At 44.8% G+C, this 17,038-nt stretch overlaps 1 protein-coding gene across 3 annotated transcripts in view; it reads left to right on the top strand.

The window, feature by feature from the left end:
• Nucleotides 1-332: 332 nt before the first annotated feature.
• The window catches only part of ELOVL5 (ELOVL fatty acid elongase 5), a 58,045-nt gene continuing 41,339 nt past the window's right edge, over nt 333-17,038 (top strand). The window contains exons 1-2 of one of the 3 annotated variants that reach the window (XM_006137741.5): nt 333-747; nt 11,459-11,635. The gene's annotated coding sequence lies outside the window, so the exon portion shown is untranslated. Of the gene's footprint in view, nt 748-913; nt 936-11,458; nt 11,636-17,038 lie in introns of those variants that run through there. The other 2 variants (XM_006137740.5, XM_075923607.2) reach the window with 2 other exon arrangements.

The raw sequence follows: 17,038 nt of genomic DNA, 5'->3' as shown, positions 1-17,038 counted from the left end.
AGTTTGGGTTTCCAGCGGACCGAGAGCCCTGAGCTCAGCCCGGACCCGCCCCCATGCGGGTGGTGCATGCTCTGAGCGGCGGGGAGGCCCCGTCCCAGGAAGGGAGACATAACGGTGCCGGCCTGGGCTGTGTAGCTGTTCTACGGGACGGAGGGGGGCGGTTAGGGAGGAAAGGCGCGATGGAGCGCAACCAATCCTCCGCCTCCCTGGTCCCCACCCCGCCCTCCTCCGGATTGGGCCCCAGCACCCCGGCCCCTCACTCCGCCCTCCTCTGGATTGGACCACGCAACCCACTCCGCCTCCCTTGCGGATCATGCTTCTCATCTCCCCAAGCCGGCGCTGCGCCAGATTGCACTCCGCCCACCAGCGTGCGAGCCTCTCGCTGCCCTTCGCTCCCAGGGCTCCCCTTCCAGCCAGGCTCGCCCCCCTCACCCCGCCCCGTCTCCCTGTGGGCTCCCGGTCCCGAACGTTCCATTGTCCCTGGATTGGCCCTGGCGGCCATGACGTCATAGCGCCCCCCTTCCCAGACAGCTTCTCATTTGTCCCTAGCACCATTGTTACGTCACAATCAGCCCACGATCTACTCAGGGGACCGCACTTCCCCCTTCTTCCTCCGCGCGGTGCCCAACCCTTCCCTCCGCGCGTCTGCAGCGTGACAGCGCCGGCCGGCAGCCGCTACCTCGCAGCCTCCCTCCTCCGGCACCCGCCGCCGCTGCCGCCCGAAGCTGCTCGCCGAGTGAGGAGAAGGTAAGAGTCCAGCCGGGCAACTTCCCCAGAGCCTCCAGGCCGGGTTCCTGCTGCCCCTCCTGGAGAACGGCAACTTGTCTCTCCTCCCGCCCTCTCCTGGGGTGGTGGAGAACTGGGCCCCGCAGCAGCCCGTGCGAGCAGCGGCCAGGGGTTGGGCTGGGAGCCGCGGACAGCCGGTGCGGGCTGGGGTAAGCGCCAGCGTCCGGGTGGCGGAGGGAGCCAGTACTGTTTCCAGGCAGCTTTCGTGCAAACGTGCAGCTGCAAAAAAAAAAATCAGGACATTAAAGGGCGCGTGGTGCATTTCTCCGCGCATCCCTGGGCTGCCCGGCGGAGCGGCGCTGAGCCCAGGCCCGGCAACCTGGAGAGAGAGTCTGCCGGGGGCTAGCGCTGTCTCCTGTGGTGGCGAAGGCGGGGGAGCAGCTGGAGCTTTCTGACGGCCGGGAGAGCTGCAACAAGTAGTGCCTCTTGGTGTCCTGCTGCTGTTTGGAGTATTTGCCACCCCAGGGACCGCGCGTGCACCGCGTCGCCAGCCAGTGCCCTGTTCGCTGAGGGGACCGGGCTGTTACCCAGTTCAGGAGGGTAGCCGGGGCTTGGGAGCCAGGAGTTCTGGCTTTTCAGCTGATAGGCTGAGTGGCCTCCAGTTACCTGTGGAGCCCACTGTGGGTCTTGGTTTCAAACCCCAGCGGGCATGGTGGGGATTCCCCAACTGCACCCCATTCCTCGGCTGTGTCACATTAGTGAACGTGTGCAGAGCATGTTGAGAGCCTCAAATGGATGGAGCTGTGAAAGTGCAAACTAGTGTATCCTGCTGGTGGGTAAACTGGACATCAGAGGGAAACTTGGCAGAATGACTCCTTTTGGGGATTTATCACTGGTCTACAAATGTATTGTCCTATGAATAGAAATTTTCTGTTTTGGTAATATCTGAAGTTTCTTTCCTTTTATGGAATGTAATTAAGTGAAAGCAAGTTTTGGGAGGTAGGGGGTGGAGCCAGATATCAAGCAAAAACATAGAGTGAAGGTAACGACCACTGGAGTATGATGCAGTTGCACATTACCATGACTACTTCATCCTCTTTCACTTCAGCAGCAGGTGACTTCCTCCTGTCACTTGCTCCACATATAAGTAGAGAGAGAGAACAGAAATGTAGAAGGGAAAACAGTGAAGAATAGTTCCCAGAAGGGGTTAATCATAAGGGAATTGTAATCATATGTAAAATGTCCCCAAAGGTGCCACGGAAAGTGTTAGATAAACTGCTCTGGAGGAAATGCTCAATCCTATTATGGTGCAAGATTTCTGGGGAGTTTCTCCCTGATGTGATGTAATACCAGTCTGTAAAGTATTTGGATGAAAAGAAACAAATTCTAGATTGAACATGTTCAGTGAATAAGAACAATACCGATTTTGATCTTAAGGAAGCATCATAAGTATTAGATAAGGTCAAATTTCAGTAGAGGTGACTGGATATGAACAAGCTGTCAAGATTTAGAGCTGGTGAGAAATGTTTTGATTGTATGTTTTTTCTGCCACAAAATTCCAATCAAAACTGAAACATTCTATGGAAATGAAATTTCTGAGAATCTCAGTTGGGAGGTTTTTGAGGTCTACAATGAAATTTTTGTCAAACCAAGAGAGACACCAGGTAAGCTAAAAGCCTGGTGTTTAGGGCATTTACCTAAGATGTGGCAGACCAGTTCCTGATCTGAATGAGGCAGAACAAGGACTTAATACAATATTCTTTAGGTCAGACAGAAAATGAAGCACAGAAGGGTCTAGTTGACTGAAAGGGATAAATGTGAGGGCAGCTAAAATATATTTTTGTACAATACCAAAGGCTTGTATTTGTGGTAAAGGAAATGGTGTCCACAAAACTACACATTAAAGTTTTGTGGAAGCCTGCTAACTAGTTCTACATCTTCTTTAGTTAATTCCCTACAGCTCCTTCCCTGAACACATTAGGTTTCAAAGCCCCTAATGTGACTCTTAAATATACCTTCCCAGCCTATGTCCATGTTCAGATTTTTGAGACAAAAGATTCTATATTGTAGCCAGACTCCTTTTAACTGACAATGAAAAGTAATATTGTTGCTGTCAAAAGACACAAGATACATCTTCTCCAGAGGTGAGCATGCTTGCTGCATGGCGCACTTAGCCCAAAGAGCAGAGGCTACTAACCAGTTGTGGGAATACATAATACAACCATTATGCCTCCCCTGTGTCCTAACTGGCATCTGTTGTTGGGGAAGAGGTTCAGATGCCTGTTTCTGATTAGCAGAACATTGATGGCTGCCAGTAAAAGTGCAATGAGAGTGAGACAGACAGATGAGAACTGATACTACTTTAGCTAGATAAGATGCTGGTCTTTAGAGTAAGAAGTCACTGAAAATGAGTCTGTGCTACCTGAAGCACAGTTCTGCAGTTGAAGTTACAAGAAGGTAGGTATATCTGAGTGAGGAAATGAGTACTTGTGTTACAATAACTTCCAGCAAGGCTTTGTCTAGCATAGTATTTTCCACAAAACCTCCCATCATCACTGGTGGTAGCAGCTGTTGGAGCACCAGGCCATTGATCACTGTTATCATGTGGCTTACACTAGCACTGGTGGACTTGGCCTGGAGATGGTTTATGGATCTAAAGTTTTAATGTAGATACAGGTGAATATGGTAGCTGTATTGGTATTAAATATTAAGTTGCTAGTATAAACAGCTGACAGGTATTCAGAATTTCATGATTGGGGAGGCATGGATATAACATCTGAGTTTTGTTTAGAGTAGTTCTTTAATGTTTGTGCTTCTTCATTGGGTCTTCTGTATACTAGTATACTTCATGGCTGTAAGATGTCAATGGTAGTTGTGGAAGCTCTAATAGACACAAGAATCAGGTATTTACCACTGACCTCTAACTCTGCTCAGTAACAAAGCTGCTAATTTCTCTAGGGTAGACTACACAAGGTTGGGTGGAGGAGAGATCCACATCTTTTGATGGGGAGCTGGGACAGTTGACAAATGGGGACTTGTACCTTGCCCTATGTGATGGAAACTGTACCTGTGCTGGTGGGAGGCAGGCCAGCTGCAAATGTCTGTAGGTATTTTTAAAAAACTTTTGATGCCCCATTACACTGCATGGGTTGGTCTAGTGGAAATAACTTTCCACCTTTGTAGAATGCCTGAGTCTGATAAAAGGATGTCATACTTAATTTACCAAGCTTACATTTTAAGAATATTTTTAGAGGTAAAGACTTCATTACTGGATAATAAGGCACTCAGGTCAAGTAAGCAAACTCTGGCTTCTGCAGTTTATGTAACTCAATTCCTTGAAGGATACATGTTGCTTAACCAAAATGCATTGAAAAACTTGGGGAGGGAGTGTCTTGTGCTTGATATATTTAATGTCTTTATTGAAAATTAGTTAATACATATCTTTTTGCATTTCAGTATGCAAGTCCAACTGCAAACGGGGGTAGCAGCAAAAATAACTGAATTAAGTTATGTTGTGTAAGGTTAGAAAGAGACTGACAAATGGACCTTTTGTTCTATTATAAAGTGTGTTCATTGTTTTAAAACTGTTACATTTTGTATGGCACATTGTGTATATTTTGTGTGTGTCCCATTTTTGATAATTCAAATATTTTGCTTGTTATATTGTTTCACTGTTAATACATTGATGTGGAAATGTGTAAACAAGGTCAGAGGAATTCTCATATCACATACCTGCTCTTTGTTAACATAAGGGTTATAATCAAACATTCAGATGGTGATAGACAAGGGGAAATTCCTTTCTTTTTCTCTCTGACCTTCATTTTATGTCACCTAGAGAAGGAATTAAATAGAGATGAAGTGATTAATTGAGTTAAATATGCAATTATATCAATTAAGAAATATTTAATTCGATAAGAATCCCAGATGATGGGACTCAAGACAAGACTATATTAAAGTAGATTATCTTTTGCACCTCACTGCTTATGGGGTTTTTTTGGGAAATAGGTTGAAGACACTTGGTTTTAAAACTCAAAAATAGCTTTGTTAAAATTTCAGACCTATTTCATGAGCTTGCTGAGGTTCTTAAAGTAAGCATCTCTATTTTAAATAGTGGTAGTTACAATATTTAGATCTGGGAAGTTTAAAGTAGCTGGGCTGTGTTCCAAGCTTCTTGTTGGGGAAAGTGTCTTCTTGTAATTATATTCAAGTGATAATGGAGAACCTTCCATCTATGAACAGCCCTTCTTTCTGTGCTTTCACATCACTTTGCTCTGTCAACCTTTGTAACCCATTGACTTCTGCTTCAACGAGGCTTGAAAAAATTATCCAGCTCCTGTGCCCAAAGACTGAAATACATCAGTGCCTCATGCTACTCTTTCCCTCCTCCCATTGGGTCAGCTATCACAACATTCCTTAGTCTGTTGCTGGCTGAACTGTGAGCCCCCAATTAATGCCCCTTCCGCTGCATAAACACCATGTAAATCAGTGAGTGTGTTGGTGGGGGGAATGAGAAATAATGTGATGTTTTTAAATAAATTAACTAATGTTGTGCCTGCTATACTCTCTTCCTCCCTCCTGATGAAATTAATGCTGGTTAACCCTCTTGCACGATAAATACTGTTGTTGCCCTTAAATATAGTCTTCTGTTGGGATGATGGGAGCTGAAGTTTCCCTTCTCCTCCTGGACTGGACCTCAGCCTATGCAGAAACAGGGAGAGGTGCATAGAATCTGGAGGAGCTCTAGCCAGCCTGAAGAGGAGCAATGGTCCGCTCTCTGCCTGTCTCTCTGACAGAAGGCTCCTGTACCAAGCCTTATCATGTAGAGTGCATGGTGGGGAGGGGAGGATTGTGGTGAAGTGGGATACTGCCACTGTCCCACTTGAGACCTTGGTTGGGGTAATGAAATCTCCCCTATGTTTACACAAAATTTCTCCCATCCCAGAAGAGGTAATGTTGGAGGGGCCTTTGCATGCCTGTAGAACTTTTGTGAGGTTCACAATGTTCCTAATTCCACATGGTGGTGGCTGTTCCTCCACTACTCTAACAACTGACAACTGGGCTCCCTCCTTTCCTATAACAGTGTAAGCCATGCTGGAGTTGTTTCTCTGCACATGTACAAAGATGCTCCATGTTTAATTCCATATTGCCTTTGTAGATGGAACATCTCTTGAGCTGCTTCTCGAGGCTACCATGCTCTATCAGAATTCCACTTGATGATGCCTACAAGATATTGGCAAACTAGGCACCTATATATTTTATGATCTTTCTCATGCTATGTACATTAGTATCATAGTAGTACTGAATAACCAGGTAATCTTACCAATATTGCTTCTGTCCTTTCCTGGTCTACCCTTCCAGACTGCTTGTGTTGCTTCCTTTTGTTGTTATGTCTGAAATTAGTGGTTGAGCTCTTTGGGATAGCGCTCATAATTTCCTCTCTGAATTGTGAGATGCTTATTGTTCTGTGGAGAACAGCAAAATATTAATGTAAGGGAATATCATGATATTGATGGTACTTTTCAGTCATCAGAATACTTCAAATGGTGAGTAAGCATCTGTGACAAACTGGCAATATCCTGAACGAACTTTGTGGAATTATGATAAATGTTATTAAATTAAGTTAATTTTATTTAATTAGGATTAATATCTTTAAGATACATTGAGTTCAAATAAATTTGAGTATGTGTTATTAAGCAATTGTATTACTTCCATGAGAGAGGTTAAATAGGAGAACAACCAGGAGGAGGGGCAAGGGCAAAATCAAGCACAATCATTTAGGCTGTGAAATCTCTGGAGAAGCCACCCCCATGGAAAAGGTTTGAACATACTTTTTGTCTCTGAAGAATGCAATTTTAAACAGACAAAGAAAGGGGGGGGGGGGGCGTTTTAAATGGACATAGGGCTTCTTCCTGATCATGACCTCTGGTGCACAGAGGACCCCAACTCTTTGGGAAGGATTGAAAGAACTTGGCCAACTGAGGTCCCATAAGACTCTGTGCTTGTTCTGGGTAAAGTGGTGATGAACTTTTAACCACAAAGAATCCTCCTTGGGTGGGGATTTGAAGGATTCCTCCTGCCAGAATCCATGTTAGGACTGGGGTTAACTCTTGTGAGCTTGTTAGCATGCATGTAGTTTCTCTTATTGTTCAGTGTTTTCTCTGGAATGCTTTTTACCTTAATAAAAGATGCTTGCATGGACACAATTGTATGGTATTTATAATTGTAGTAATGACACCTGGAAGGTGTATCTGAAGTTGAAATCAAGCATTGGTCCTTGGGCAACTGGTCTGCGCTAGGAATAACGTTGTGAAGATAGCCTGGACATAACCAGTCAGAAAGGACACAGATGCAGGACCCCACACAGAGAGTAAACAGTGGGGGAGCCAGTGGTTGCCCTTGTTGGACTTTTGAGGGAAAATACAAGTGCAGCTTCATTGTTGAAACCAACAAAATCCCTTTCCCCTTCAGGTTCTTGCAAATATTATAATGTAGAATCCAGCATACTTTAGATCTGGAAATAATCGCCATCATTAAAATAACATTAACCAATGGCTACATCAAAAGACTAGCCAACTATTTGTTTTCAGAATTTAAAATAGTTTGTTTTGCATTCAAATCACCACAATGAGAATACTTTAAAAATTGTTCCTCTAAACACTGAACTACTTCAGGAGTATGATTAGTGGGATGACTTAACCAAGATGAAAGGAAGGGAATTGTCTAGATTTCCTTCTCTAAGGTTCACTAGCATTCATCAGTGTAAATGAGATTTCCATGTTTTTAAATATACCCAAGATTGTTGATAAAACTCTCTACCAGCTCCCCATGTTTTGATTCTTACAATAAAAATAAACACTTCCTTGAAATCTGTTCTAAAGATAAATTGAACTGGCATTGTGACCTACAGGTATACACAAGTAGTATTTAATGAGTGAAATTAACTCTTAGGGAAAAAAAACCAACAGAATGTATTTTATGTAAAATAGGAGTTCAAGAGCAGACTGGTTCAAAGAAATGAGTTGTGAACGTTTCTCCAGTGCACTTTAGTGTATATTATGGAATTGTTTGTATTTCTTTAAGATGGTTAACTTGTATTAAACACCCAGGCTATGTCTACACTACAGGGTTTTTGCGCAAAACTTGCCATTTTTGTGCAAAAACCCACGGACTGTCCACACCTCAAGCGCGTTTTTGTGCAAGAAAATTTACAGTAAAATGGCAGAACAGAGGACTTTTTGCAGTGTAGGTATACCTGTTTCTACTAGGAATAACTCCTTTTTGCGCCAGAGTTCTTGCACAAAAAGGTGTGTGTGGACGCTCAACAGGGGTTTCTTGTGCAAAAAGAGCCTATCACAAAAAGCACAGGTGCACTTTCTTGTGCAAGAGCGTACATGCTTTTGCAATGTGCTTTTGAGGTGTGGATCTCTTCCACAAAAAGCTTCTTGTACAAAAACCTTGCAGTGTTGACACAGCCTCAGTTCCAAGGCATTTAGAAAGCAGAACAGCAATGTAGCCATCTCCCTTACCAGTCCTCCAAGCTTAGCAAATACAGTCTAACTTCAGTTAAAATTGAATCAGGCTTTTTCTGAGTTCAGTATTGCAAGTTAAAACAGTCACTCAGTCCAGGGAATGCATCCATTCCAGTGCATCTGGAGACTGTGCGCTTTTTTATTAACACCAAACTTTTACCTCCGTGGCTATGCTTCATTAGTGACAACTACTTCAGTAACCTGTGGTATTTCTAGTTGATAGGAATACAAATATCTTGTATGAACTCTGGATATATTAACCTTTAGTTTAAATTAATATACCAAAGACCTGGGATTTTTTTTTTATTATTATGGTTTGGTTTGTCAGGTTACAGCAGGGGTGGGGAACCTTTTTTTGGATCGAGGGCCACTGATCCACAGAAAAATCAGTTGGGGGCTGCAAACAAGTGAAAAACAAAAACAAACAAAAAAAATCCCAACCCTCACTGATGTGGCCCCCAACTGAGAAGGAGAAAGACACTTCCTCTCCCATACCAAAGAGTAGGGGGTCCCAACCTAGTAGATTTTGTGTGCTCCAGCCTCGAGGTGGGGTAGCAGTGGGCTGGAGGGGCCCTGAGCCTTGGGGGCTGGATCTAGGCAAGAGCAGGGCCATGTCCAGCCCCCAGGCTTGAGGTTTCCCACCCCTGGGTTACAATAAAGCTTGCACTAAATGAAGCCGGCTTGTTGCTTTTATGATGTAATTTCAAACTATAAATCAGGAGTCTTAAAATTTTTCCTCTCATGATCTAAAATCCAGCCACTTTGTCTCTCTGATCCCACGTCCCAGTACCATTTGTGCTACTTCTGGAGTGATTTAAATGAGTTAATTCTGTTATTACCTCACAAGGATCTCTGCTGCTTTCCTTTCTGCTGAGTGTGATTGGAACAGGAACTTCTTTTGCTCTCTGCCCACAGGGTTAGAGCTCCGGTTGTAGAATTTAAGGGGATGGACGTCAGCTCAAATGATGCTCTGTCTGTTAAGATGTCCCCCATGCCATATAGTCCTTGTTAATGTCACAGTTCTTATGGACATTGCTGATGCTTTGAAGGTTTAAGGCAAGTTAGCTTGTACTGAGATGAGGAAGTAAATGTGTTAATTTCTTAAACCAATGTACGTCCTACAGTATTACTTGGATTCATGACATTCATTTCAATAAACTATTGATAAGTAGCTTTCCTTTGCTTCCACTTTTCATGTGATATTACATTTCCTATTCCTTTTATATTCTATTTAAAGTGTTACAACTTAATATTTAAGTAGCAGATGGTTACCAAGGAGTCTAATTGTGGTTTTTGTTTTTCATGAACAACAAGCTTGTAGCATTTATTTATTTTTTTCCTGACCACAAACGCTGCTTGCTGGTAACAGCTCTGAATTGTTTATCACAGATTAGGGCAGCAGATCTGTCCATCAGTCCACGCTTGTACAATGGCTTTTTAGTTTTTGCTAAGCTTTCCAATTGTCATGTGATGAGCACAGTTCACTGAATGCATCATTCCTGATTATAGGAAAGGCAGCTCTGTTGGTTACAGTGATCAGAATTTCCTGTTCACCTCAAAATATATATTTTTTGGACAGGAAACTGGCACTGATCAACAAGCCTAGCAACTTTAGGTTTGTGTCCACCATCTTCTTCCTTTATTGCTCTTTTTGTCATTTCTCTATCTATAAAAATGCCTGGCCATAAATTTCTCTCCACAATCTTGTGTAGTGGCTTTGACAGTATCTTTCATGATCATAATTTTAGTATTAATTCTAACAGATTTTTATACTTTTCCTTTAAAGCTTGTCTTCTCAGCAGCTGTAAGTATGCTTTGTACTCCATTCGTGACATTTTGATTTGAATCAGCTACAACAAACAAAGCTGAGCTGTGCCCATACAGCTTCTCTTTTCACAACACAGTCACATGTGTGTGTATGCGTGCCTACCACCCTGCCTACTGATGTTTGTGTGCATACAGTCTCTTAGGAAAGCTGCCCAGATTTTCTGTAGTGTCTCTACAAGGGAGTGTTCATGGGAAATGTACATCGAGAGAGAAGCACCAGGACACCATGGAGCAATGCACTCTGGCATGCCCTACCACACTAAGCCGGGAAGAAGTGTTACTGGCCAAGGTGACTACACGTGCATGTTTAGGAAGTAGGGATGTAAAAGGTTACTCAGTTACCATTATCCTTAACTGGTTTCCAGATAAGCATGCTGGAAACTGGAGGGCTGGGCCTGACCAGAGCAGGCCCCCATGTAACAATATGGCTTTTCTGAAGCCATATTGAAAGGCCTAAAGCCTTCCTTTGCAGCCAGATTGAAGAACAGCAGCCATTAGCTGTAAAGCTTGGAGAGACAAACTCCCATTCTATCTAAATTGCATTAAAATAGTGTCACACTATGTGAGAAGGAGAGCCTGTCGTAATGGCACCCACTGTGACCAGAAAAAGAAATAGATATCAAGTTGGGTTAAAAAAAACTTAGTTTAACAGCATTTTGCCTGGCAAGAAACTATTTATTAATAGTTGAGCTTGTGGAATCCTAATTCTGTGATTACGGTCCTCACTTTCCTATTGTTTGTATGATCTCTGTCTGCTGATAATTAATTTTGCTAGGTGTAAATCAGCTAAGGTGGTGGGGTATTATTAGTCAGGTAATTCTGTTACAGTATGTTCTGATTGGCTAGTAAAATATACTAAAATAATTGGTTAAGGAATAGCTAAGCAGGACTCACGTTTCACTATATAAACTGGATTCCGAGAAGGAGACCAGCAGGGAAACGAAAAGAGGAAGGAAAGGGGTAGGGATGTAATAGTGTAGCTGATTAACTAACTGATAAGCAAAAGCTTATAGGTTAATATTATAGACTACACATTGCCCTCTCCCCCTGCCAGTAAGTTTTTTAGAAGGCTGGCCAGCAGGCTGGCTAGGTTCTGGCTTGGACTAGGTCCGGGACCTACCCCCGCTGTGACTCTGCATTTAAAGCGTTTTGGGATCCAGGCAGCCTGGCTCAGTTCTGGCTCGCGCTGGCTCTGGGAGCTCAACTTTCCTCCCAATACAGAGGCAGCAGCATGAAGTGATGGGGGCTCTTTGGGAGTGGGGCTGGAGAGCATTAGGTGCCACCTCCTCCACTGGGGACTATAGAAGAGTCGAGTAATCGATAAGAATTCATGAGGTTAATCGACTATTCAATTAACCGACATTTAACATCCCTAGAAAGGGGAAAGGAAGACAGGAACAGCAAGAAAGAGGAGGAAGGACCTTGAACTCACCTTCAAGACACAGCCTAAGATCACAGCTGCCAGAACTCCTCTGCATGACTGTGCAACAACTAAGATCCAGAGAGACTGCCCTTGCCTAGCTAACAGGGGAAGTTTGCCTGCCTTTATCAGGGTTAGTGAGCATGACATTGTTTGCTTAGCATGTGCATTCTGCTTGCTTGGTAATTGTCAGTAAATAGAAAATAAGGATATTACAGTGTAAGACTTTCAGTGGCAAAAGATCCTGCACATCTGCAGGAAGTTACACCCTGAGCCCTAAGAATTGGGTACGTGTGGGTGTTTAAATTAACAGGATTGCATCTTGAGCCTTATGAGTTGGGTAAGGGTGGGTGTCCCTAAAATGTGGAAGGGATAAAGAAATTTGTGTGAGTAAAACCCACCCCTGCCTGTGGTGGGACTGGCTGGCTAGAGCAGGCCGCCTCCTGCTCAAGGCACAGCGGGGCTGGCCGGCCAGAGCAAAGCCGCACCCCTGCCCAACGGACCCTGCCCAAGGGACCTAGTTCCCCCCCCCCATGGTTAAAAGTATTGTCTAACCCATGGGTTCCCAAACTGAGGGGCGTGCCCCCCTGCGGGGGCATGAAGTAACTCCATGGGGGCGCGAGGTGACCCAGCCCTACACCCCCCATCAATCCCACCCCAAGTTTTGCTGTTATTTTTTTGGGACGGGGGGTGTGAGGATTTCGCAAAAATCAAAAAGGGGGCATGATGCCGAAAAGTTTGGGAACCACTGGTCTAACAAGTTAACTTCTAAAATGGGTATTTACATCCCTAATAGGAAGCTGCATCTACACCATAGTCAACTGCATCACTGATGGAGTGTGACCGGGCTCAAGCCTTCTGTCCTTTTCTTATGAAATATTCCTGGATCCTATATCTTCATTTGCCCCTAGGTTTGTTCTTTTATGGGCAATAAGAATTGGCTTTTGAAACAGACACCAAAGCAAGAACATGACACCATAGCATAGGTCTGACAATGCCTGGGAGCACAGAAATAGCTTGTCCTTCTACAGGTTGAACTGCCCAAATCTGGGATTCTCTGCTCCGTCAACATCCGTGGTCTGGCAGAGGCATGGATGTTGCTCGACCAAAAAGCCCCGGAGCCAGCTGAGACAATCCAGGGGCTGGGGAGCCCCAACTGGGCTAGGTGACATCTGGGAAGCCCCTGGCCTGTCCAGGGAACCCCTGTCATCAATGGGGCCAGGTGGTGGCCGGGAAGTCCTAGTGTTAGCGGGGCCAGGTGGAGGCCAGAGAACTCCCCAGCTGCAGTGGGGCTGTTGGGGATCCCCCGGTGGAAGCAGGACTGGCAGAGGTGGGCATCCCTAGCCAGGGAATCCACAGAATCCCCAGCAGCAGCATGGTGGTCCTAGCAGTGGGGCGGGGAGCTTGGCAGCCCCACCCTGAAACTCCAGGGAATACCTTGCTGCAGCGGAGCCAGCAGCAGCCAAGCAGTTCCTGTGGGGAACCCCGGGAGATCCTGAGGCAAGAGGGTGGGGAACCTTACCAGGCCAGTGTTAGCGATGCCAGCAATAGGGTAGGGAGCCTCAAGGATGGAGCTCCAAGGACAGAACCCTGAGGTCCGCCAGCAGGGGAACACTGACATCCCCTAGTCTGGCAAATTCCCTGGTCTGGGACAGCTCAGGTCCTGAGGGCACTGGACCACAGAGGTCTAACCTGTATTGATTTCTTAGTTTCCCTTTCCTGGGTAGTTATAATGGAGGGGTGTATATGAAGAGAAACACTAGCATTATTTTCAAGTGATTTTTTCCCCCTATAATTCTGTCTAAAATCAACTGTCTAGTTGGCTTATATCTAATCTGTCACTAGGTAATTTATTGATTTATAATCATGGAGTAGTTGCAAGACCACAGCTAAGGTTGCATAGGGTAATTTGTTTACACTAACACTTGCTCACTCTTCATTGCTGGACAGAAAGACTGGAGGAAGGAAAATAAGTTAAGATTACTCTTGGAGGAAAGGGATGCAAGACCATTTCCCTGTTCAAAAACTTGTTATTGTTGTTTGCTTTATTTATATAAAACTAGAAGATTTACCTGGCTTTGCTCGAGTCCTTAACTCCATTCATTTTTGTCTTTTGGAAAGTTAATGTGAAAATGTATGTGCTTTGTTCAAATAATTGCTCGGGGGGGAGAGCTGGGGACGAGGAGTTCAATATGCAGGCTGCCCCAGGGAGAGAGGACTACCCCAGCTCTTCCTTACTTCAGCAGCTCAGAGTCAGGTGAAAAGCACCTTTTCTGCTGCAGCTCCAGTTGGCACTGCCAGGGGAGGGACGCATGCCCCCAGCTGCAGCAGGGACAGGTTCATCTGCCCCCTGCACTTCTCAGCCAGAGTGAGGAATGCAAGAAACTGTGTATTTTCCCCTCTCTTCCTGACAATGGTGAAGAGCCAGAGATATTCCCATATGAATGGGGAGAAGCAGCAGCTCCCTCAGCCTCAATATGGTGCACCTGCAGGGTGGGAAGATGGGAAGGGGCAGTCCTGGATGGGGGATGTGGCATGCCACCAGCCAGCCCCTTTCTCCTGCCTAGAGATTCATTCTCTCTTTTTTTGTTGTTGTTGTTTTTTTCCGGTGTAGTTTTGAGAGAAGCAATCCCATTCCAGGCACATCCCATTTTCCTGGCACAAACAATAACTTAAAGCAAGATAAGATATCAGAGGAAGCTGTATATCGAATGTGGTTGTCCTAGAAGGACAAGGAGGAGTGGTTGACGAGGAGTTTGAGGAATTCTTGAACAGACAGACAAACTCCCTCAAATATATAGTAGAAGGTGTCTTTGGCTGTTCCATGATTGAAAATGTATGGATAGTCCGTTTTCCCCAACCCCTTCATCTTTTCCTGGCTGTTCTTTTTCTTGCTTTTTACATCTGCTCCCTCTGTGTCTGTCTCTCTAACATTTTATTTTAAAGTAAGATTTTCCCAGTTATAGGAAATTCTTTGGGAGTTCATCTTGCAAAAGCAGACAGTCCAAGGTTGGATTGTGTACTGAGCTGCAGTAAGGGGTCCCCATGTTTGACCTGCAGGCAAAAGAAGGGATCAGGAATGATCCTTAAAGAAGTACAGATCTTTATCAGGCAACCTCTGCTTAGTCATGCCTAAAATCATTGGGTATAGCTTAACATTCATTTGATTAAATTAATTGTAGAAAAACTAGCAGACGTTTTTGTTTTTTCCCTTCCCTGTTCTCCCATAAATTATCAGTTCCCATGTGTGGGTTAGTGAACTCCAGAAGGGCGATTAGTCCTAATTGTCTGGAATAATACTACTATTTTCTAGCAAGTTTATTTTATAAATAGCACATTTGTGTATGGGGATTAGGTGCCATGGTGATAAGCACTCTAGAAAAACCTTTGATCAGTGGAATTTACTTGCTAATTTTTATTCCTTAATAGGAGAGACGGTTTGACACAATTTTTTAGTATTCAAAATATGGTAAGTAATAGAATTGCAATGATGGAAAAAGGTAAATTGGAAAGCTGAAATAAACAGCAAAGTTTTAATAAAATCTGGTGCAGCACTGTATGTGAAGACAAGCCCTGTTTTTCTATTGCTACATTAGGCATGAATAAAAGTTGCACGTAATTGCTATAGATACATACATTTTCATTTTATTAAGTGTTGTGTCCCATAATAACTTACTAATTCCTGTAAATACAATTGTTTTCCTTTTGAGAGCCTCATTTTCTTGGTAGTATCTTGCCTTTTTCATACTGTCTTCACTGACTCAGAGCGCTCTGAATTGCTTTGTAAATCAGTGCAAGCCAAACAATGCATTTTAATATGACTAAACATAAATGCGTGCATCCAGATGCAAAGGATGTGGGCCATATTTGTACAATGGGGGTCTCTTGTTTGGGAAGCACCTCACCTATACAAATTGTTCCTTCCAACACTACTGCTCTGGAATATGGAAAATCCATGTCCCTGAGTGCTATAGCACTTGACCTTATAGTGTAGACACAGATAGATCATTGGAAGCTTCCATCACTTGGAGAGATGTGTTCTTACAGTGACAGGAAAAAACCTTTTATTGCTGTAAGCTGTGTCTGTTACAGCCATGCCATCATAGCCCTGTGGTGCCATACATATGGGCTACGTCTACACTGGCCCCTTTTTCGGAAGGGGCATGCTAATTTTGAAAGTGGGAATAGGGAAATCTGCGGGGGATTTAAATAAACATGTCCGCCGCTTTTTTCCCGGCTTGGGGAAAAGCCGGAAAAAAAGCGTCTAGACTGGCCCGATCCTCCGGAATAAAGCCCTATTCCGGAGGATCTCTTATTCCTACTTCAAAGTAGGAATAAGAGATCCTCCGGAATAGGGCTTTATTCCGGAGGATCGGGCCAGTCTAGACGCTTTTTTTCCGGCTTTTCCCCAAGCCGGGAAAAAAGCGGCGGACATGTTTATTTAAATCCGCGGGGGATATTTAAATCCCCCGCGGATTTCCCTATTCCCACTTTCAAAATTAGCATGCCCCTTCCGAAAAAGGGGCCAGTGTAGACGTAGCCATGATGTATAGTCCCTGCAGTATAGACTCACCCTCATTATTTCTTAATGTCAAACTATGGGTGTGGAGCCTTAGATCTGTGTAGCAAGGCTTAAGCATTACAGTTAATCCACAAATTCAATTCTCACAATGGCCTCAGTCGACATAACGGATGTCTGGGACATTATCAACCTATCATTCAATGAAGGTGCCAACAGCTCTTTGCGCAGATTCGTGCGTTAGTACCCTTCCTATCTAATTGCTAACCTATGATCCTTATCTGCTTCTTTTAACCAGTCTTTAGGTGCTTATAGACTACCAGCTCTGCCTCCTTATTTTTCCTTTTGATATTTTCATACCCCCTGCTCCTTGTTTCCTGCCCCCTTCTTTTTTTTCCTTCCCCCCACCCCCGTTTCCCTTCTCCCTTATTTATTTTGGGTCTGCACATCCTAAACTGAAAACTCCAGTCATCTGAAGAAGTGGGCTGTGCCCACGAAAGCTCACGATACCATCTACATGTTTTGTTTGTCTGTACAGGATAAACTTAAAAAACAACAAATGTTCTGGTGGCACTTTATAGACTAACTCGGCTACCCCCTGAAGCTTCAGAAGATTACTGTTCATTAAGCCTTAGGCCAGGCATGTCCAAAGTCCGGCCCGCGGGCCAATTGCGGCCCGTGTTCCGATTTAATACGGCCCCCGCTTCCTCCCTCTCTCCTGGCTCCCCGGCGCTCTTTTGAACTGGTGCGCCCAGCGCGCCACTTCTGGCATCGCCGCCGCCGCCGCCTCCGCGGTCCTAGAGCCTGCCCTGTAGGGCACGTGCGCAGCCCCGCTCCCTCGCTCGGCTGCGGGTTCGCCCTGCCCCCGGGCCGGCGTGAGGCCGGCATGCCCTACGCTCTCCGCCCACCTCCGACCCTGTGGGCCCTCTGCCTTGGGGCTGAGAGTGTGGGGACGGCCCTCACGCATGTTCACTTCTTCAAATCTGGCCCTCTTTGAAAAAAGTTTGGACACCCCTG

The sequence above is a fragment of the Pelodiscus sinensis genome, chromosome 3 (genome assembly GCF_052426305.1).
Source record: "Pelodiscus sinensis isolate ZL-2025 chromosome 3, ASM5242630v1, whole genome shotgun sequence".
Classification (NCBI taxonomy): domain Eukaryota; kingdom Metazoa; phylum Chordata; order Testudines; family Trionychidae; genus Pelodiscus; species Pelodiscus sinensis.
Note: the sequence above shows the minus strand (reverse complement) of the source record. Positions and strands in the feature narration are given on the sequence as shown.